We start from the raw sequence: 21,959 nt of genomic DNA on the forward strand, positions 1-21,959 counted from the left end.
CCCTCGCCTCTAGCTACCATCTTGGCGCCTAGAGGTGAGGTACCTCGCATTTTCAGAGTACTACGGTCTTCGTCTCGTCTAGTGATCATCATATTTTGTGACAATAAATTTGCTCTCATTCTTTTAGCGATGACATGAGGTTAGAGAGTTTTCTGTCCTCGCAGATCCGATTATTTCGATCTGATGAGTTTAGGTTGGTGTGTCAAAGTTTTCCTGTTGGATTGTTTCTTTGTGAAGTTGAAGTGTTTCATCGACATCATGGTGGAGATTTTGTGATCCGATGTCCTGCAATTCTAGGGGATCATCCCTAGCCCAGGTACATTCACCGATTAAGGCTTCCCATTTTTTTGATGGGCAACTCAAGGTGCTTTCAAAAATCATTATTTGTAATGTTCATGTGGGTGAAAGAGTGACAACATCGTTGCTCCAGTTTAATTGCACCTTTTTATCGAAGTCTTTAGAGTATTTCTTCTAACAGAGATTTATTGCAGCGAAGAAGGTGTTTCCAAAAGATTTTATTATAATTCTTAGTCATAGGAGTTACTTTGTATTTTCTTGGATTTTAAATCCTAATTTACGAGTATGAATAAAATTGCATGTGTTTCTATAAAAAACTTAATTTTGTTGAAAAAATCTCTGAAATTTGCTCGAAAAAATGAATCTTTTTTTTAGAAGGATACCCTAAGAAAAAGCTCTGAACAGAGTAGCTCAAACATGACTGGGTGGAAGCTTCCATCGATGAGATTTACAATAACCATATGTAAACTAATACTCCCTCTGTTCCAAAATATAGTGATTTCTCTATTTTCGTGCTTCAATTTTGACCATAAATTTAACCAACGAGACCGACTACAGCCAGAGCAAAAGTTATACCAGTGAATTCATATTCAAAAGAAGTTTTCAATTATATAATTTTTTTCTCCTGCTGCAGTCGGTCTCGTTGGTTAAATTCATGGGCAAAGTTAGACCCCGGGAAGCGCGGACGCACTATATTTTGGAATGGAGGGAGTATAAGATTTTTAGGTAACTGCTTTATTTTTTTAGGTCATTACTTTAGTTTATAGAGAAAATAGTTATTTGTAGAAGGTTAGAGGAAAATAGCCAACAAGTACTCCCTCCATTTAGAAATACTTGTCGGAAAAAATGGACGTATCTAACCGTATTTTAATTCTAGATACATTTATTTTTATTCTTTCCGGTGACATGTAATTTTTCTGTGAGGGTAAAACTGAGCTTATTCCATAGTGACGGGATTACAGTCAGCTAATACAAGATCATGAATATGAAATAATTGGAGGAGCTTGTGTGGAAAATGTAGGATGATAATATTGTGTTGTGTTGTACTGACCCTCGTATTGGGTATATATAGAAGTACATGAGGGGTAGAGGTTGAGTACAAGGCAAGATATTATGTGTTTAAACTAAGCTTATCTCTATCTCTCCTTATCTCTACGTTTATACTTCTAATATTCCCCCTCAGTCATAGCGGGAGTGAAGCAGATGATTACGACTGAAGTTGAAGTCTTGCGCTTCCTCGTCTTCTCCGCTACGCCATCATCACTACGTCTCTGATGGGTTGACACCTAGGACGGTGACCGTGTCCCCTTCTGGCGTCTCCCTTGTCTCTCATCTATTCCCTCCCGCAGTCACAGCGGGAGTGGCGTGGATGCTGGTGACGACGCGGACGCTGTTGACTGGAGTTGTCGCTGTAGACGTGGTCGTGTGTGTCGATGTCGATGTAGCCGATCATGATGTCGCCGTGGTCGAGGTAGTCGCGGTCGATGGTGTGGTCGTCGTGGATGATGAAACCGCAAAAAGTCGGAGGCGCAAAAAAATGCATTATGACGGAGTTGCAGACGTGGACGATGCACCTTGCAGATGTCAGAGGGTGTCGTGGGCGATGAGTCCACTGGTTTTGCCAAGACCGGAGGAAGCCCATTGAGCACACATCGGTTTTGCCAGAACCGTGCGGCCGTGTAGGGTCGTCACTGCAGTGACGCCGTGTCGATGCAGGCATGCCGTCATGGACGACGCGGTCATTGATGAAACTATGTACCTAGGGTAGGGTCATGGACCTATCCAAGGTACCCTCCCCAAGGACATCTCTAGAAGAAACTACCTTTCAGTCGACCTGGAAGGATTCCACTCGACGGACTTGAAGACACTCGACCATGAAGCCACTCACTCGATCGCCAGAAGATCTAGAGTCACTCTGCACCCAAACGGTCTGTTATTAAGTAGTCTTTATTGTCATGATAGCACTTTATGTAGGGCGTTACCAGTAACGCCAGGCCTTAATGTACTTTAAACCCTGCATAACTGAGGGTCGGAGGGGTCTGGCAGACTCTATATAAGCCACCCCCCTCCTTAGTGTAAAGGGTTCGCACCCCTGTAACTCATACGCATATAATCCAGTCGACCGCCTCCGGGCTCCGAGACGTAGGGCTATTACATCCTCCGAGAAGGGCCTGAACTCGTAAATCCCTTGTGTATACAACTACTCCACAGCTAGGATCTTGCCTCTCGATACCTACCCCCCTTTCTACTGTCAGACTTAGAACCACGACAATTGGCACCCACCGTGGGGCAGGTGTCTTAGCGACTTATTGGAGAAGTTGCAATTTTTTTCGATCTCCTTCACCATGGTTTCAGGTGGAGTTTTGGTTGAGGGCCGCGAGATCCGTCTCGACGCGCTCACCTTCACTGCCGACGACTCTGCTTGGCTTCAAGAGGCTCCACTCGACATCGACGCGCTCCCGGTCCACGGAGCGACACACTTTCGCGTGTGTGTCCGCGGCGTCCTCCTGTGGCAACAGTCGACCCAGTATCGGTCGGTCGTTGTGTCATCCTCCCTCCCTGCTTCCCGCCGGTGCAAGCGCTCTGGTTGGTCGAGGCTTCAGCGGTGGGTGAGGCACGCGGTGGCCCGCCAGTCGTCCACCCCCCAAGTCATGGCAATCGAGCCCGACGAATCTCTCTACGGTCTGTTCGACCTGTCGACTGGCTCCGCAGAGACTACATCCGAGTGCGAAGCAGTGATCCAGCGGTGGAGGTCCTGATGGTCAATGGACCGCGCAGTCCTCCCGGCTTCCCCCGCACCGACGGAGGCGACGGTGGAGGCGACCCAGCGCAGGTCCACGAAGAGTATCAACCCGAGCCACTCACTTCGCTGCAAAGAGAAGATCTTCGCCGCCGGAACATGGATGCGATGCATACTCCTATCGTTGGAGAAACCCCCGAGGCTCGCGCCTTAGAGGACGCGTGTTTGGCCAACCTGGCTGAGCGCACTCGACTAGGGAACCTCCAGCGAGCACTCGACGAGCGTGCACGGCAACGGGTCCCGGACTCCAGTTGACGTCAGCTCTTTCCACCACCGACTCAGGTATATCAAACTCCGATTCGGAATTTAGTAGCTGCAGCCCATATAGCAGAGTCAATTCAGCCTTCCCAGTCAGAGGCTGGCAGAGGCTTGATGCAGATCAGAGATTTGCTCCGGGCAGCAGGAGATCAAAATTCAGCCGTATCACAATCGCTGAACAGGATTCACAGCAGATCCGTCGCTGCGAATACAGTCCAGTCGGCCCATAGCCCTAGATCGCCCCCGAGGCATGAGGGACGTGGAGGTCGGCGTGATCAGTATGATGACCGATTCGATCGCAATGATTGGCGTCGAGTGCCCACTCCACCCCCAAGAGGTGGGTCGTATGCCCCTCGACAGCAAGATGACAGACGCCAGCACAGTGTTGGACGAAGGGTTCCAGTCGACCCCAGAGAACCAGGCTTGATGCGAGATCCATCATCGTTCAAGGTTTGGTCGATCGGAACAGAGCTCACCGAGAAGGCCATGACAGAGATGTGCCCATCAGCAACAGAGTTCACGTCTCAGGACCGGAGTGTTTTAGCAGAGCTATCAGGGCCGCGGTGATTCCTCCCAATTTCAGGTTGGCGACTGGAGTCAGTAAGTTCACCGGCGAGTCCAAGCCCGATACTTGGCTTGAAGACTACCGAGTGGCTGTTCAGATTGGCGGCGGCAATGATGAGGTAGCCATGAAACACTTGCCTCTTATGTTGGAGGGCTCGGCCAGAGCATGGCTGAATCAGTTGGCGCCTAGCAGTATTTACACTTGGGAAGATCTTGCCCGAGTGTTTGTCAGAACATTTGAAGGAACTTGCAAGCGACCAGCAGGGTTGACAGAGTTGCAGGTTTGCGTGCAAAAGTCGAATGAGACTCTAAGGGATTACATCCAGAGGTGGATCACGTTGCATCACACCATGGAAAATGTATCTAATCACCAAGCAGTCTGTGCCTTCAAGGAAGGCGTCAAGAACAGAGAGCTAAGTTTAAAATTCGGTCGGACCGGAGACATGACCCTGAGTCGGATGATGGAGATTGCCACCAAGTATGCCAATGGTGAAGAAGAAGACCGACTCCGGAGTGGCAAGTACAAGCCAACCGCTCATGAAACCGGGGGAGGGAACTCCAGTCGGAAACAGAAGCGAAAAGCCGAGCTAGCTGCTCCTAGAGAAGCCTTGGCCGTGGCTCAAGGCAAGTATAAAGGGAAGCCCAAAGAACCTTGGAACCCTAAGAAGGTGAAAGACAAGGAGGGAAATGACGTGATGGATTTGCCATGCCACATCCACACGAAGAAAGATGAGGAGGGTAACTTCATTTACCCGAAGCATACCACTCGACAGTGTCGGCTCTTGATACAGCAATTCCAAGGGAAACAACCCAAAGATAAGGAAAAGGAGTCGGACAAAATTGAGGACAAGGGGGATAGTAATGAGGAATATCCCCAGGTGAATTCCACTCTGGTGATTTGTGCTGACATAGAGAGCAAAAGCCGATTGAAAGTTATCAACCGAGAAGTGAATATGGTTGCTTCGAAGACTCCCAATTATCTGAAATGGTCTCAGACTGCCATCACCTTCGACCAGTCCGATCACCCGACACACATAGCCACCCCTGGGAGGCAAGCTCTGGTGGTCGACCCAGTCGTTGAAGGCACTCGACTGACTAAAGTGTTGATGGATGGTGGTAGTAGCTTGAATATATTGTACGCAGAGACGCTGAAAGGGATGGGCATTCCGATGTCCAGACTCAGTACCAGCAACATGAGTTTCTATGGAGTCATTCCTGGCAAGAAGGCTGCGTCACTCGGCCAGATTGCTCTTGATGTGGTTTTTGGAGATTTCAAACATTTCCGCAAGGAAAAGTTGACATTTGAGGTTGTAGATTTCCAGAGTGCCTATCATGCTATTTTGGGCAGGCCAGCTTACTCACGTTTTATGGCTCGACCATGTTACGTGTACCTTAAATTGAAGATGCCTGGCCCCAAAAGTGTGATCACTATTACTGGTAATCGCAAGAAGGCGGAAGAGTGCTTTCAGAAAGGCTCAAAGATTGCCGATGCTCAGATGGTAGCAGAAGAGTGGCAGGAACACCAAAAAATGCAGACCCGAGTGATTTGTTGCGAGCTAAGAAGCCTGCTACAGAATCAGCGTTTCAATCGTCCGGTGAGACAAAGCCAGTTCACATCCACCTGACCGACCCCAACGCTGCTCCGACTAATATCTCCACAACACTCGACCCCAAATAGGAAGAAGCGCTCATCCAGTTCCTCCGTGAGAACTGGGACATCTTTGCATGGAAACCTTCTGACATGCCAGGTGTGCCCAGGGGGCTGGCTGAGCACCGTCTGCGAGTTGACTCAAAGGCGAAACCTGTCAAGGAACATCTGCGGTGGTCCACCGTCCAGAAAAGGAAAGCCATTGGCGAAGAGGTGGCTCGGCTCTTAGCAGCAAAGTTTATTCGAGAGATTTACCACTCCGAGTGGCTCGCCAATGTTGTGATGGTCCCCAAGAAGGACAAGTCACTTCGCATGTGCATTGACTTTAAACATATCAATCAGGCCTGCCCGAAAGATCATTTTCCTCTCCCCCGCATCGACCAAATAGTCGACTCGACTGCGGGATGTGAGCGACTGTCTTTCTTAGATGCCTATTCCGGGTACCATCAGATCCGTCTGTATGGACCCGATGAGATCAAAACAGCTTTCATCACCCCATTCGGGTGCTTCTGTTATGTCACCATGCCATTCGGCCTCAAAAATGCTGGAGCCACGTTCATGAGGATGATTCAGAAGTGTTTGCTCACTCAAATTAGTCAGAATGTGGAAGCGTACATGGATGATATTGTGGTCAAGTCACGAAAAGGTTCCGACCTGCTGACTGACCTTGCTGAAACATTTGCCAACCTCAGGAGGTATGATATCAATCTTAATCCATCAAAGTGCACATTCGGAGTTCCTGGCGGAAAATTACTCGGTTTTCTCGTTTCTGAACAAGGAATCGACGCAAATCCAGAGAATGTGAGCACTATACTCCGAATGAAAAGACTTGTGCGTGTGCACGATGTTCAGAAGCTTACTGGTTGCTTGGCCGCTTTAAGTCGATTCATCTCTTGTCTCGATGAAAAGGCATTGCCTCTTTACCGACTGATGAAGAAGTCAGACAAGTTTGAGTGGACTCCTGAAGCTGATGCAGTGTTTGTAGAGCTAAAAGCTCTGCTTTCCACACAGCCGGTGCTTGCTGCCCCGATCAGCAAAGAGCCTTTGCTGCTTTACATTGCAGCCACAGGACAAGTTGTCAGTACAGTACTTACGGTCGAGCGAGAAGAAGAAGGAAAAGCCTTTAAAGTTCAGCGCCCAGTATATTACATTTTTGAAGTTCTGACCCCGTCAAAGCAAAGATACCCTCATTACCAGAAGCTTGTGTATGGGATCTATATGACCACGAAGAAAGTTGCTCACTACTTCTCTGACCATACCATCACAGTCGTGAGCGACGCCCCATTGTCAGAGATTCTGCACAACAGAGATGCAACTGGTCGAGTGGCAAAATGGACGATTGAACTCCTTCCCCTGGATATCCGATTCAAGGCAAAGAAAGCTATCAAGTCCCAAGCAATAGCAGATTTCCTCGCCGAGTGGACTGAACAGCAACTGCCGACTCAAGTTCACTCGAAACACTGGACCATGTTCTTTGATGGCTCTAAGATGCTGAATGGTTCTGGTGCTAGGGTAGTGTTGGTTTCCCCCCGAGGAGACAAGCTCAGATATGTACTCCAGATTCACTTTGATTCCTCCAACAACGAAGCAGGATACGAAGCACTTCTGTATGGGTTGCGTATGGCCATTTCACTCGGCGTCCGTCGCCTCATGGTCTACGGCGACTCAGATTTGGTGGTTAACCAAGTGATGAAGGAGTGGGACATCAGAAGCCCAGCTATGACTGGTTACTGCAATGCAGTAAGAAAGCTGGAGAAGAAATTCGAGGGGTTAGAGCTTCATCCTATACCCCGACTGAAGAATCAAGTAGCCGATGATCTGGCAAAGATAGGTTCCAAGAGAGAATCCATTCCCAGTGGTGTGTTTTTGGAACATATCCACGCGCCGTCAGTTCAAGAGGACCCTTTCACCGAAGAAGCCCCGCAGCCAAAAAGTGCCACGGATCCGACTAAAGTCGAGGTCCCAGCCGTGGTCGACCTGAGCATGGAAGTTCTGGTTATCATTCCCGACTAGACAGTGCCTTACATCGCATATATCCTAAGGAAAGAGCTCCCAGAGAATGAAGAAGAGGCTCGACAGATCGTCCGTCGATCCAAGGCCTTTACTGTCATGAAGGGACAGTTGTACAAAGAAAGCGCGACTGGAGCCAGTCAGAAGTGCATAACGCCGGAAGAGGGCCAGATAATTCTCAACGACATCCACTCGGGGACCTGTGGCCATCATGCATCCTCTCGGACTATTGTGGCTAAAGCATATCGAGCGGGTTTTTACTGGCCTAGAGCAAATGAAATGGCGAAAGAGATAGTCGACAAGTGTGAAGGATGTCAGTTCTACTCCAATATGTCGCACAAGCCCGCCTCAGCCTTGAAGACCATTCCAATCGTCTGGCCCTTTGCTGTTTGGGGGTTAGATATGGTTGGGCCACTGAGAACTGGCAGGAGCGGCTTCACCCATGTATTGGTGGCAGTCGACAAGTTCACCAAGTGGATCGAAGCTAAGCCTATTAAAAATCTTGATGCCGGCACTGCCATCAGCTTCATCAGAGAATTGATATTCAGATATGGAGTTCCGCATAGCATCATCACCGATAATGGATCGAACTTCGATTCCGACCAATTCAAAGCCTTCTGCGCTTCTCAAGGCACACGGGTCGACTACGCTTCAGTCGCCCACCCCCAGTCGAATGGACAAAGGCACTGCCATCAGCTTCATCAGAGAATTGATATTCAGATATGGAGTTCCGCATAGCATCATCACCGATAATGGGTCGAACTTTGATTCCGACCAATTCAAAGCCTTCTGCGCTTCTCAAGGCACACGAGTGGACTACGCTTCAGTCGCCCACCCCCAGTCGAATGGACAAGCAGAAAGAGCCAACGGCCTAATTCTCAAAGGACTGAAACCCGGTTTGATGCATGACCTCAAACACGCAGCAGGTGCATGGGTCGACGAACTTCCATCAGTTCTTTGGGGATTGAGGACTACTCCAAATCGGTCAACTGGGAGAACTCCATTCTTTCTGGTTTATGGAGCTGAAGCGGTTCTGCCGAGTGATCTGCTTCACAATGTACCGCGAGTCGAGCTCTACTCTGAAGTTGAAGCAGAGCAAGCCCGGCAGGAAGCAGTCGATCTTCTGGAAGAAGAAAGAGAGATGGCCATGATCCGATCGACCATCTATCAGCAAGACTTGCGTCGATTCTACGCCAGAAATGTGAAGAGTCGGGCCTTCCAAGAAGGAGACTTGGTCCTCCTAGTGGATCAACAGAAGCCGCACAAACTTGCCCCTACTTGGGAAGGTCCTTTCATCGTCACCAAAGTTCTCCACAATGGAGCATACCGTCTTTACAATGTCGGTCGCCAGGTTGATGAGCCACGAGCTTGGAATGCGGACCTGCTCCGCCCCTTTTACACTTAAAGTATTCACTCGGATGAGTTGTAATAAAAGTACTCCTGTAGTTTGCTTATCAAAGACAAAAGTTTTATAATTTTCTCATTGATTGTTGTTGCTTTTGTTTATAAGAGAAATCCTCTAGTGGGTGGCTTAGCCGCGAATCCGTTTCTCCTAAGTTTGTAAAAAAAATTCTATCGAGTGACGAGCTGGCCTCTCACTCGAAGGCTTAGCTGCGAATCCGTTTCACCTAAGTACTCGAAAATCCTACCGAGTGGAGAGCAAGCCTCTCACTCGGAGGCTTAGCTGCGAATCTGTTTCGCCTAAGTACTTTAAAATCCTACCGAGTGGTGAGCCAACCTCCCACTCGGAGGCTTAGTTGCAGTCCAAGTACTCGCCTAAGTATTTAAAAATCCCACCGAGTGGAGAGCAATTCTCCCACTCGGGGGCTTAGCTGCAGTCCAAGTACTCGCCTAAGTGTTTAAAATCCTACCGGGTGGTGAGCCAGCCTCCCACTCGGAGGCTTAGCTGCAGTCCAAGTACTCGCCTAAGTATCAAATACAATATGCGCTCTGCAAGGATGACGAGGTGCAGGTCGACTGCCACCTTCTCCTTCGGAGCTACACCACAAATACGAAAATCCTACCGAGTGGAGAGCAATCCTCCCACTCGGGGGCTTAGCTGCAGTCCAGTACTCGCCTAAGTGTTTAAAAATCCTACCGAGTGGAGAGCAATTCTCCCACTCGAGGGCTTAGCTACAGTCCAGTACTCACCTAAGTGTTTAAAAATCCTACCGAGTGGAGAGCAATCCTCCCACTCGAGGGCTTAGCTGCAGTCCAGTACTCGCCTAAGTGTTTAAAAATCCTACCGAGTGGAGAGAAATCCTCCCATTCGGGGGCTTAGCTGCAGTCCAGTACTCGCCTAAGTGTTTAAAATCCTACCAAGTGGAGAGAAATCCTCCCATTCGAGGGCTTAGCTGCAGTCCAGTACTCGCCTAAGTGTTTAAAAATCCTACCGAGTGGAGAGCAAACCTCCCACTCGGGGGCTTAGCTGCAGTCCAGTACTCGCCTAAGTATTTAAAAATCCTACCGAGTGGAGAGCAAACCTCCCACTCGAGGGCTTAGCTGCAGCCCAGCGCTCGCCTAAGTATCTGAAAATCCTACCGAGTGGAGAGCAAACCTCCCACTCGGGGGCTTAGCTGCAGCCCAACGCTCGCCTAAGTATCTGAAAATCCTACCGAGTGGAGAGCAAACCTCCCACTCGGGGGCTTAGCTGCAGTCCAGTACTCGCCTAAGTATGAGATTCGTTCCGCTCTGCAAGGATGATGAGGTGCAAGTCGACTGCTACCTTCCCCTTCAGAGCTCCGTCACAAATACAATGTGCGCTCCATCCCGATCCGCAAGGACGCAAGTCGACTGCAATCTGTGCTTCATTCCTACCTGCAAGAGTGCATCACAAGCACTAGCATATATTCCGAGCGAAGAACAATGTTTGTTCGAAGACAAATGTAAACATATTCAACAGCAAACCCAAGTTCAGATAGCATCCTACGGATCCAGAAGTGCTCAGGCATCGAGCCTGTTAAAGTTTATCGGTTACAAAAACCACTCGGCATTCCAAGGCAAATTTAAGGCATCAAGCATAGAAGTGTTTTACTCCTCCGATGGAGGACTGGAAGGCGCGACAAACTCGTCCAGGTCGATTCCATCTGCAATCCGAGTGGCAGCAGCAATGAAGGTCTCCATGAAAGATTGGAAGTCATGCTTCTTGGTATTGGCCACCTTGAGAGACGCCAGCTTGTCCTCTCGCGCATCCTTGAAGTGAACACGGACCAGAGACAGAGCAACATCGGCACCACACCTGGCAGAAAACTTCTTCCATTCTTGCACTCGACTTGGAACTTCGTTCAGTCGAGTCATCAGAGACTCGAGGTCATTCTGAAGTGTTTCCCCCGGCCAGAGTGTTGTGTCGATGCGCGACGTTGCAACCTTCAGTCTAGCAAGATAGTCGACCACAGCAGCAACACGAGACTCCAGTCGGAGCACGTTCATGGCAGCTTCATCCTTCACAGGAGAGTTGATGGGATCCAAGCCTGTCTCCACTCGACTAGTCTCCTCTTTGAAGTTTTGGCAGAATTCTATAAACACAACCCAAGGATAAGCTAGCAGTCCTACAATAAGTCAATGATTACAAGTCAGTTGGATATAAGGGGTTACCTTCGAACATGAGGAATAACTTCTTGGCGAGCCCACCCAGATAAGCCTCTAAGTCGTTCTTCTTTCCCACCAGTTCGCTAGCCTTGTCACTCAGGGCTATGTTGTCATTCTTCAGTCGACTGACCTCCTTGTTGGCCGTGTCGAGAGCAGCTTTTAGATTGGTATTCTCCTCTTCAAGTTTGCTGATTGAAGCCAACTTTTCTTCTGCAAGTTTCGTCTTGTCCGAAGCCGCTTTCTGCGCCTCGGTGAGGTCAAGGTCCTTCTTCTTCAGAGCATCCTTCAGTTTATCTGCAAAATGACAGTGAGATCAGACTCAGGGATGGACAAAAAATAAGGGCAGTCTCAAGGTTCTCACCAAACATACCTTTTGCCTCCTCCTTCGCCTTCGTGAAGTTCTCCTGGACAAGCTTCAGATCAAGTTCGAGCCGGATATACTTGTTCTCCAACTCAGTATAACGAGCCACAAGCTCGCAAGATTTCTGCGAAAGATCAGTCGACAGACATCAAAAATAGGTCACTTTCAAGTGACTAAGAGAAAAAATCGTAGCATTTCTAAGACTACAACCGAATCAAAATATTCAACAGTAGTCTCGGGGACTACACCCAGTGGGTGCACTCGGCGTGCCCCCACTGGTTCTACCGACTCGGATCGATCAGTCGACCGAAAGAGACAGAAAGTTATGATCCTAAATCATAGCTAACTGCCAGCAGTCAGCCATGGTGTCATCAAAAATAAATAAATAAATATATGTTCTTCAGACCATAGTCGACTGCCAGCAGTCGACCATGGTCTCGGGGACTACACCCAGTGGGTGCACTCAGCGTGCCCCCACTGGTTCCATGATTCCATTGGACCAGACCGAGTGGAAAAAGTAAAGTGAGGAAGTTCAAAGTATAAAGACTACAGTCGACTGCCAGTAGTCCATCATAGTCTCGGGGGCTACACCCAGTGGGTGCACTCAGCGTGCCCCCACCAATCCAAAAATTCAATCGACGCACCCAGTGGGCGTACAAATACTAAGATATTCAGAAAGAAAAGTTTTCAGGTACCATATCCTAATAGAACAAGCGGTGATCAGCTAACCTGGGCATTGCTCTGAAGAGCTGAGCTTGCATCATAAGCTGCTTGGCTGGCGTCTCGGATCGCCTTCACCTGCTCCATCATGACCCCCGCCTGGCATATAGCTTCCTTAGAAGCACCTGCTTGGTCTTCTGGGACGTGGTGTGTGGAGAAGAGGGAAGGCGGATCAGCACTCGATGACGAAGGGCGGGCACTCGTCAGCGGCACCACAAAGGACACGGTAGCCCGAGTGACGTTGCCTCCCTCCGGAACCAGCGTCTCAGGTGCTGATACAACCTGAGCAGTCTTGCTGGCAGACGTCTTCCTATTCCTCCTTTGCCTCAGCGGCTCCTCATCGTCATCATCGGGGAGATCAGGGACATGAGGTGGGGCTACAAGAAAGATTCCAAGTTAAAAATGAAGATCCAATCGACTTAAAGCGAAACCACAGAGATCGTACCAAGGTTGGAGGTAGCAGCATCTTCCATTTCATGGTCCTCGTTCCTGGCTGAGGTCTTAGAGGTAGCAGCACTGCAGATCCCAGAAATCAGTCGGTTAGCTAGCGAGTCGACCAAGAGTTTACTCATGCCAAACAAGAAAACACAAGTTCTGCCATTACCCGGAAATAGTGGGAATCACCATCCTCATCTTCGGCAGGGCCTTCGTCAGTTTTGATGACGCTGCTCGGGGCTGCTTCGACGCTTTCTCGGTCGGCGCCGGAGAGGTCGTCCGAGGACGTTTGGTCGACTGCCCAACAGGCACGGCCGCCTTTCCACGCTCGACTGCGGGGTCATGGGTGAGCTTGGATCGTCTTTCAGTACAGGGAGGCTCGACTTCCTCCTCCTCTTCCTCCTCCTCTTCCTCACCAGAGCCGACATCTTCTTCATCCTCCTCGCCATCGGATTCCCACTCCTCCTGACTTTCACCCCCGCTCCCTTCCTCTTCCTCGGTCTGTTCTTGCGCCCCGTTGGGCATCGAATACATCTCGGTAGTGACCTGGAGGACAACAAACAAGACAAAAGTCAGTCGATTGAATGGTAGCAAAACAGAATGAAGGAAACAGGATCACGGTCGGAGATACGTGATTAGACCTTGTCTGGTTCGTATGACAGGTCGAGTGGCGGGATCCTCCTGGCTCCACGGGGGTTATCTTTGTTCCATGTGATGGCAGTCATCCACCTTTCCAGTGTGGCATCGTCGACCTCCTCCGGGTGGACCCTAGTGGTGTCCTCAGTACCAGAGTACATCCACATCGGATGGCCTCGATATTGAAGTGGCAGAATGCACCGTCGAAGGAAAACCTCCAGAAGGTCCATGCCAGTCACCCCGTCACGGATGAGCTGGACTACACGCTCTACCAACACCTTAACCTGAGCCTTCTCCTCCAGGACCACCTTCAGAGAGGACGGCTTGTTCACTCGGTCCATGGAGAAAGGAGGGAGTCCAGTCGACTGCCCTGGCATCGGCTAGTCTTGGCAGTAGAACCAGGTCGACTGCCACCCTCGGACTGACTCGGGAAGGATCATGGCTGGAAAAGCACTTTTACTCCTCATTTGAACCCCAAGACCCCCACACATCTGGATTACTTGGGTTTTCTCGTCACTCGGATTAGCCTTTTTCACCGTCTGAGAGCGACAGGTGAAAATGTGTTTGAAAAGGCCCCAATGCGGCCGACAACCCAAGAAGTTCTCACACAAGGACACGAAAGCGGTGAGATAAACGATAGAGTTGGGTGTGAAGTGGTGGAGTTGTGCCCCAAAGAAGTTTAGAAATCCCCGAAAGAAAGGGTTGGGCGGCAGAAAAAACCCGCGGTCGACGTGGGTAGCTAAGAGGACGCACTCACCCTCCTGAGGCTGCGGCTGCCACTCCTTCCCCGGGAGCCTCGCAGATCCATGAGGGATCAGTCCCTCATTAGCCAGGTCGTCGAGGTCTTTCTGGCGGATAGTCGAGCGGATCTAGTCTCCCTGGATCCAGCCTTGCGGCGACCGACCCACGACGAGGATCCGCCCCGACTGGTCGCCCTCCCCTTCGCCTTCGCCGTCGCCTTCTTCGCCCGCTCCAAAGCCGCCGTCTTCTCCTTCACCATCATCGTCGGTGAAGCGCGCAAGGAGCAGTAATGCGGGGATGGAGGCGAGGGCAGCGGGCGAGTTTGAGGAAGAGGGAGAGGAGAATGAGGGCGCACTGTTCAAAAAAACCCCGTCCGACGCCTTATATGGGGTTGCTTCCGAGTGACTGACTGGTAGGCCCAGACAATCCTGTCAAATCCCGCAACAGTCGCGCGCGTGATACGTGACGAAAAAGGTGGCGCAAAGATCGAGGCGTCCCTGCCTTATCCCATCCGAGTACCGCGGTCTCCTTCGCCTCGCGCGCTTCCCGAAATTCAGATCCCGCTAAATCCGCGAAAGACAAAACAACTTGTCAGACTGGAGATTTCCTCCGATCCGTCGCTGGAAATCTTCAAGTACAGAAAAGTCACTCGACCAATACAAAGAATGGATCAGGCGACTAAAAAAGAAGTTGGTGCCATCACCTAAGGTCATTGATCCAGAACAAGACATACTCATAGCACAAAAGATGGGTCGGAAGATTTCTCAACTCCTTCCTCACTCAAACCTCGATCCATTCGGGGGCTAATGATGAAACCATGTACCTAGGGTAGGGTCATGGACCTATCCAAGGTACCCTCCCCAATGACATCTCTAGAAGAAACTACCTTTCAGTCGACCTGGAAGGATTCCACTCGACGGACTCGAAGACACTCGACCATGAAGCCACTCACTCGACCGCCAGAAGATCTAGAGTCACTCTGCACCCAAATGGTCTGTTATTAAGTAGTCTTTATGGTCATGATAACACTTTATGTAGGGCGTTACCAGTAATGCCAGGCCTTAATGTACTTTAAACCCTGCATAACTGAGGGCCGGAGGGGTCTGGCAGACTCTATATAAGCCATCCCCCTCCTCAGTGTAAAGGGTTCGCACCCCTGTAACTCATACGCATATAATCCAGTCGACCGCCTCCGGGCTCCGAGATGTAGGGCTGTTACTTCCTCCGAGAAGGGCCTAAACTCGTAAATCCCTTGCGTATACAACTACTCAACAACTAGGATCTTGCCTCTCGATACCTACCCCCCTTTCTACTGTCAGACTTAGAACCACGACAGTCATTGCCGTTGTCGAGGTCGCGTCTTGCAGAAAAGTCTGTCAAAGGATGCTAGGTGTCCATCTTGTGGACGAGGTAACGGCGGTGTGTTGATGATGATGGTGATGAAGACCACATTGATGAGGATCTTGGCGATGAAGTGTCGGCGATGGCGTCACTGCGGCGGTGCTGAAATCTTAGGTGGGCTCTAGGCCCATATTGCAATTTCTGAAAAATCTCTAAGGGCCCATGTGGGTTATATGGCACTAGGTGTGTGGGAAGTTTAGTCCCACCTTGGAAGTGGAAGGAGAGTTGGAGTGGTTTATAAGGAACTCTCTCCCTCATGCTATTGGAGCTTGAGAAGAGATGAGGCCCTCGCGCACTCCTCCTCCTCCGCTCGCCTCGCCACGCCACGCCTCGTCACGACGCGCCGCGGGTTGCGGGATTGAGCCGAGCCGAGCTCACTCCTATGCGCTTCTTTTTGCCGGTCAGGAACGGAGAGTCTTTGACAGGTGGGGCCACGATCTGAGACGTCGGATCGTGGGCTACCGACTTGGACGTGGGTTCAGCCCACGTCTCCCCACGCGCGGCCGCACATATATATGTGGGGCGCTGCCAACCCTAGCCGTCACGAAAACAGAACGCATCTCCGCCTCCACGCCCACGTCGTTCCTCTGCTGCTGCTGCCGCCGGCGACTCCGTCCCGTTCACCGCGTACACGGTTGACGGGAGAGCAGGCCTCCGAAACCACGCCTCTCCGGATCCTGTACGGGGAGAGGGGCGATTAGGTTTTTGGGTAGCGACTACGCGACTGCTCGCTTCTGTTCATCTACGTCCGCATCACCTTCATCATCACCATGTCAACCGACGCCGACCGTGCCGCCGCTGAGAAAGTCGAGGCCGACAAGAAGGCCTCTGAGGATGCCGCGGCTGCTGTCACCGCCACCGCCACCGCGTGGCCGATTGGAGGGTATACATCGCTTATCCCTCTCGTGTTTCTTTCTGTTGTAGCAGTACTAGCGGTATGCGTAGATGTCTCTACTATATGCGTAGTACATGCTCTGTTAGATCATAATCAGTATGTTATCAATGCTGTCCATGTCATGCTCATGATTTATTCATGGATTAATTTAATCGAAAAACTGCCTATTTTCTCATCAATCCAAAAACCTAATATCTGTAGGAGTTTTTCGAATTCTGGTTTTGCTGCTGCACTGAAACCGTCCCCGTTTACGGGGACGTACTTTAAGCGTTGGCAGACTAAAACCACCTTATGGCTCACGGCCATGAACGTGTTCTGGGTCGCCGGTGTGACTCCTACAGGAACGATCGCTCCTGAACAGGAGAAGGCGTTTAAGGAGGCCACCGTGGTGTTCCTCGGGGCAGTTCTGAGCGTGATTGGAGATAAGCTGGTTGATGCATATTTACATATGCGGTCTGCCAAGGACTTGTGGGAGGCGCTCGAGTCTAAGTTCGGGGCTGCCGATGCAGGGAGCGAGATGTATATTATAGAGCAGTTCCACGATTACAAGATGGTTGAAAACCGTCCTGTATTGGAGCAGGCTCATGAGATAATATGCATTGTTAAGGAGCTTGAGCTTCTTAAGTGCGAGTTACCGGGCAAATTTGTCGCGGGCTGCATAATCGCTAAGCTCCCCAATTCCTGGAGGAACTTTGCCACCACTCTGAAACATCAGAGGCGTGAATTCTCTGTGGAGGATGTCATTGGCCATCTGAGTGTTGAGCAGAACTCAAGGGCAAAGGACTCGCACGGAAAAGGGGTCGAAGGAACTTCTGTGGCCAATATGGTGCATCAGAAGAACTCCAATTCCCACAAGCCCAGGGGAAAGAACGGTGTCCAACAGACTGCCGACTTTAAGAAGAAGGGTAAGAAGACCTTCAAGAAGAACAAGAAGGATGAGGGCTGCTTTACTTGTGGTTCGGCTGAACATTGGGCCAACAAGTGCCCAAACAAGTTTAAGAAGTCAGGACAGGACTCCAAGTCTGTCAACATGATTGTGAGCAACAATGAGAATGGTGCATCTGGGTACGGTAATTTATTTACTGTTTTTTCAGTGTTTCAGCCTACCGATTGGTGGGTGGACACAGGTGCAGGTGTTCATGTGTGTGCTGACATTTCATTGTTCTCTTCTTACCAGGTCACAGGCCACGGGTCCGTATTGATGGGGAATGGCGCGAGTGCTTCTGTTCATGGTGTTGGCACGGTCGATCTGAAGTTTACTTCGGGAAGGATCGTGCAACTGAAGAACGTGCAGCATGTCCCCGCCATCAAGAAGAACCTCGTTAGTGGCTCCCTTCTATGTAGAGAAGGGTTTAAGTTGGTATTCGAGTCTAATAAATTAGTTGTTACTAAGTATGGACTATTTGTTGGAAAAGGTTATGAGAGCGGAGGGATGTTCCGCCTTTCCCTCGCAGATTTCTGTAATAAAGTCGTGAACCATATTCATTCGAGTATTAATGAATCTGAGGTTTGGCACTCACGTCTTTGTCACATAAGTTTCGGTGTTATGACGCGGCTAGCCAAGTTGGATTTAATCCCGAGTTTCACTTTAGCCAAAGGTTCTAAGTGCCTTTCATGTGTGCAAGCTAAGCAACCTCGCAAGCCTCATAAGGCCGCGGAGGAGAGACACCTGGCACCATTAGAACTCATACATTCTGATCTTTGCGAGATGAATGGTGTGTTGACTAAAGGTGGAAAGAGATACTTCATGACATTGATAGATGATTCCACTAGATATTGCTATGTGTATCTGTTAAATACTAAAGATGAGGCTCTACACTACTTTAAAATCTATAAGGCAGAAGTTGAAAATCAACTTGAAAAGAAAATTAAACGAGTCCGGTCTGATCGTGGTGGAGAGTACTTCTCGAGTGAGTTTGATTCCTTCTGTGCGGAACACGGCATTATTCATGAGAGGACGCCTCCCTATTCACCCCAGTCAAACGGGGTTGCCGAGCGGAAAAACCGTACTCTAACTGATTTGGTTAACGCCATGTTAGATACATCGGGTTTATCCAAGGCATGGTGGGGGGAGGCTATATTGACGGCATGTCATGTCCTGAATAAAGTTCCGACAAAGGATAGTGAGATCACTCCCTATGAGAAATGGGCAAAGAGAAGGACGACACTCTCGTACCTGCGCACTTGGGGCTGTTTGGCGAAAGTCAACGTGCCGATCCCCAAAAAGCGTAAGCTTGGACATAAGACTGTGGACTGCATTAATTTGGGCTACGCTAAGAACAGCGTTGGCTATAGATTTCTAGTAGTGAAATCTGAGGTACCTGACCAGAAGATCGGTACAATTATGGAGTCTAAGGATGCTACATTCTTTGAGGATATTTTTCCTATGAGAGATATGCAAAGCACTTCTAGACAGGAATCTGAGGAGACTCCTGAACCTGCCATCCCTATGGAATATTATGAACAAACACATGATGAAAATCCCGAGGAGGATGACGAGGAAACCCTTGGTAGGGGCAAGAGACAAAGGACTGCAAAGACCTTTGGTGATGATTTCTTCGTGTACCTCGTGGATGATACTCCCACTTCTATTTCAGAAGCGTATGCCTCTCCAGAAGCTGACTACTGGAAGGATGCGGTCCGTAGCAAGATGGATTCCATCATGGCTAACGGGACATGGGAGATCACTGACCGTCCCTATGGTTACAAACCACTGGGATGTAAGTGGGTGTTCAAAAAGAAGCTTAGGCCCGATGGTACGATTGAAAAGTACAAGGCTAGGCTTGTGGCCAAGGGCTATGACCAGCAAGAAGAGGAAGATTTCTTTGATACTTATTCACCTGTGGCTAGACTGACCACCATTCGAGTATTACTCTCGTTGGCGGCCTCACATGGTCTTCTCGTCCATCAGATGGATGTTAAGACGGCTTTTCTAAATGGAGAGCTAAAGGAGGAAATCTACATGCAACAGCCTGATGGCTTTGTGATAGATGGTCAGGAAAGAAAGGTGTGTAGGTTGATAAAATCTTTATATGGCCTGAAACAAGCACCTAAGCAATGGCATGATAAGTTTAATACAACTCTGACATCTGTTGGCTTCGTTGTTAATGAGGCTGACAAATGTGTATACTATCGCCATGGTGGGGGCGAAGGAGTTATACTGTGCTTGTATGTTGATGACATACTGATATTCGGAACAAACCTCAAAGTCATTGAGGAGGTCAAATCGTTTCTATCTCAGAACTTTGAGATGAAAGACCTTGGTGTGGCTGATGTTATCTTGAACATCAAGCTACTGAGAGATAATGAGGGTGGGATCACACTTCTGCAATCCCATTACGTTGAGAAGGTGTTGAGTCGTTTTGGATATTCGGACTACACACCATCTCAAACACCATATGATCCTAGCGTATTGATTCGAAAGTCCAAAGGCATGGCTAAAGATCAATTGAGATACTCTCAAATCATTGGTTCACTGATGTACCTAGCGAGCGCAACGAGGCCTGACATCGCGTTTGCTGTGAGCAAACTGAGCCGGTTTGTTTCCAAACCGGGTGATGTACATTGGCATGCTGTTGAGAGAGTTATGCGCTATCTGAAAGGTACTATGAACTATGGACTTCACTATACCGGATACCCGTCGGTACTTGAAGGGTATAGTGATGCGAATTGGATCTCTGATGCTGATGAGATGAAGGCCACAACTGGGTATATGTTTACTCTTGGAGGTGGCGCTGTTTCCTGGAAGTCTTGCAAGCAAACGATCTTAACGAGATCGACAATGGAAGCAGAATTAACGGCATTAGACACATCTGGTGTTGAAGCGAGATGGCTTCGAGATCTTTTGATGGACTTGCCATTGGTTGATAAACCGGTTCCGGCTATCCTTATGAACTGTGATAATCAGACTGTCATCACCAAGGTGAAGAGTTCAAAGGACAACATGAAGTCCACCAAACACATAAGAATGAGATTAAAAGCTGTCAGAAAATTAAGAGACTCCGGAGTGATAGCGTTGGACTATGTCCATACGGCTAAGAATCTGGCAGATCCCTTCACGAAAGGGCTATCACGTGTAGTGATAGATAATGCATCGAGGGAGATGGGTATGAGACCCACATGAGTTACCATGGTGGTAACCCAACCTATGTGATCGGAGATCCCGTGAAGTAGGACCTGGGGAAACAAGCCAGTGGTGAACTGAGGAGAGTAACTTTACTAACCCACTCCGTTGGAGATGCAATACTCTCGGAAACTGTACGGAAGGATGACTATTGTCTTAATGTGTTCCAAGGCTTATATGTATAAGCAAGATGCTATCCTACAGAGCGATCTTTGGAGGAACACACCTATGTGAGCCCGACTGCTAGTCACAGTCTATGAGATTGGGGTGATCTCTAGTAAACTCATGAATAGGCCAGGAGTGTGACTTATATGCTCCACCCGAGGGGTCAGCCTTCGGCAGCCCAGTACTAGTAAGACATGTGGTGAAACTTTTTTACGCCAAACTGACAATTCAAGGCATAGTCCATTGTTCAGTTGTGAAGGAATGTAGCTACTTGCTCTAGGTGAAGCTCAACCTTAACAGGTCTTCACTGAAACACTAGTATATCAAAACAGTATTTGGAACAGAGGACACTATGGGCCCTCGAGATCTGGTGGGGGATTGCTGAAATCTTAGTTGGGCTCTAGGCCCATATTGCAATTTCTGAAAAATCTCTAAGGGCCCATGTGGGTTATATGGCACTAGGTGTGTGGGAAGTTTAGTCCCACCTTGGAAGTGGAAGGAGAGTTGGAGTGGTTTATAAGGAACTCTCTCCCTCATGCTATTGGAGCTTGAGAAGAGATGAGGCCCTCGCGCACTCCTCCTCCTCCGCTCGCCTCGCCACGTCACGCCTCGCCACGACGCGCCGCGGGTTGCGGGATTGAGCCGAGCCGAGCTCACTCCTATGCGCTTCTTTTTGCCGGTCAGGAACGGAGAGTCTTTGACAGGTGGGGCCACGATCTGAGACGTCGGATCGTGGGCTACCGACTTGGACGTGGGTTCAGCCCACGTCTCTCCACGCGCGGCCGCACATATATATGTGGGGCGCTGCCAACCCTAGCCGTCACGAAAACAGAACGCATCTCCGCCTCCACGCCCACGTCGTTCCTCTGCTGCTGCTGCCGCCGGCGACTCCGTCCCGTTCACCGCGTACACGGTTGACGGGAGAGCAGGCCTCCGAAACCACGCCTCTCCGGATCCTGTACGGGGAGAGGGGCGATTAGGTTTTTGGGTAGCGACTACGCGACTGCTCGCTTCTGTTCATCTACGTCCGCATCACCTTCATCATCACCATGTCAACCGACGCCGACCGTGCCGCCGCTGAGAAAGCCGAGGCCGACAAGAAGGCCTCTGAGGATGCCGCGGCTGCTGTCACCGCCACCGCCACCGCGTGGCCGATTGGAGGGTATACATCGCTTATCCCTCTCGTGTTTCTTTCTGTTGTAGCAGTACTAGCGGTATGCGTAGATGTCTCTACTATATGCGTAGTACATGCTCTGTTAGATCATAATCAGTATGTTATCAATGCTGTCCATGTCATGCTCATGATTTATTCATGGA

Source organism: Triticum aestivum, chromosome 5B (genome assembly GCF_018294505.1).
Source record: "Triticum aestivum cultivar Chinese Spring chromosome 5B, IWGSC CS RefSeq v2.1, whole genome shotgun sequence".
NCBI lineage: Eukaryota > Viridiplantae > Streptophyta > Magnoliopsida > Poales > Poaceae > Triticum > Triticum aestivum.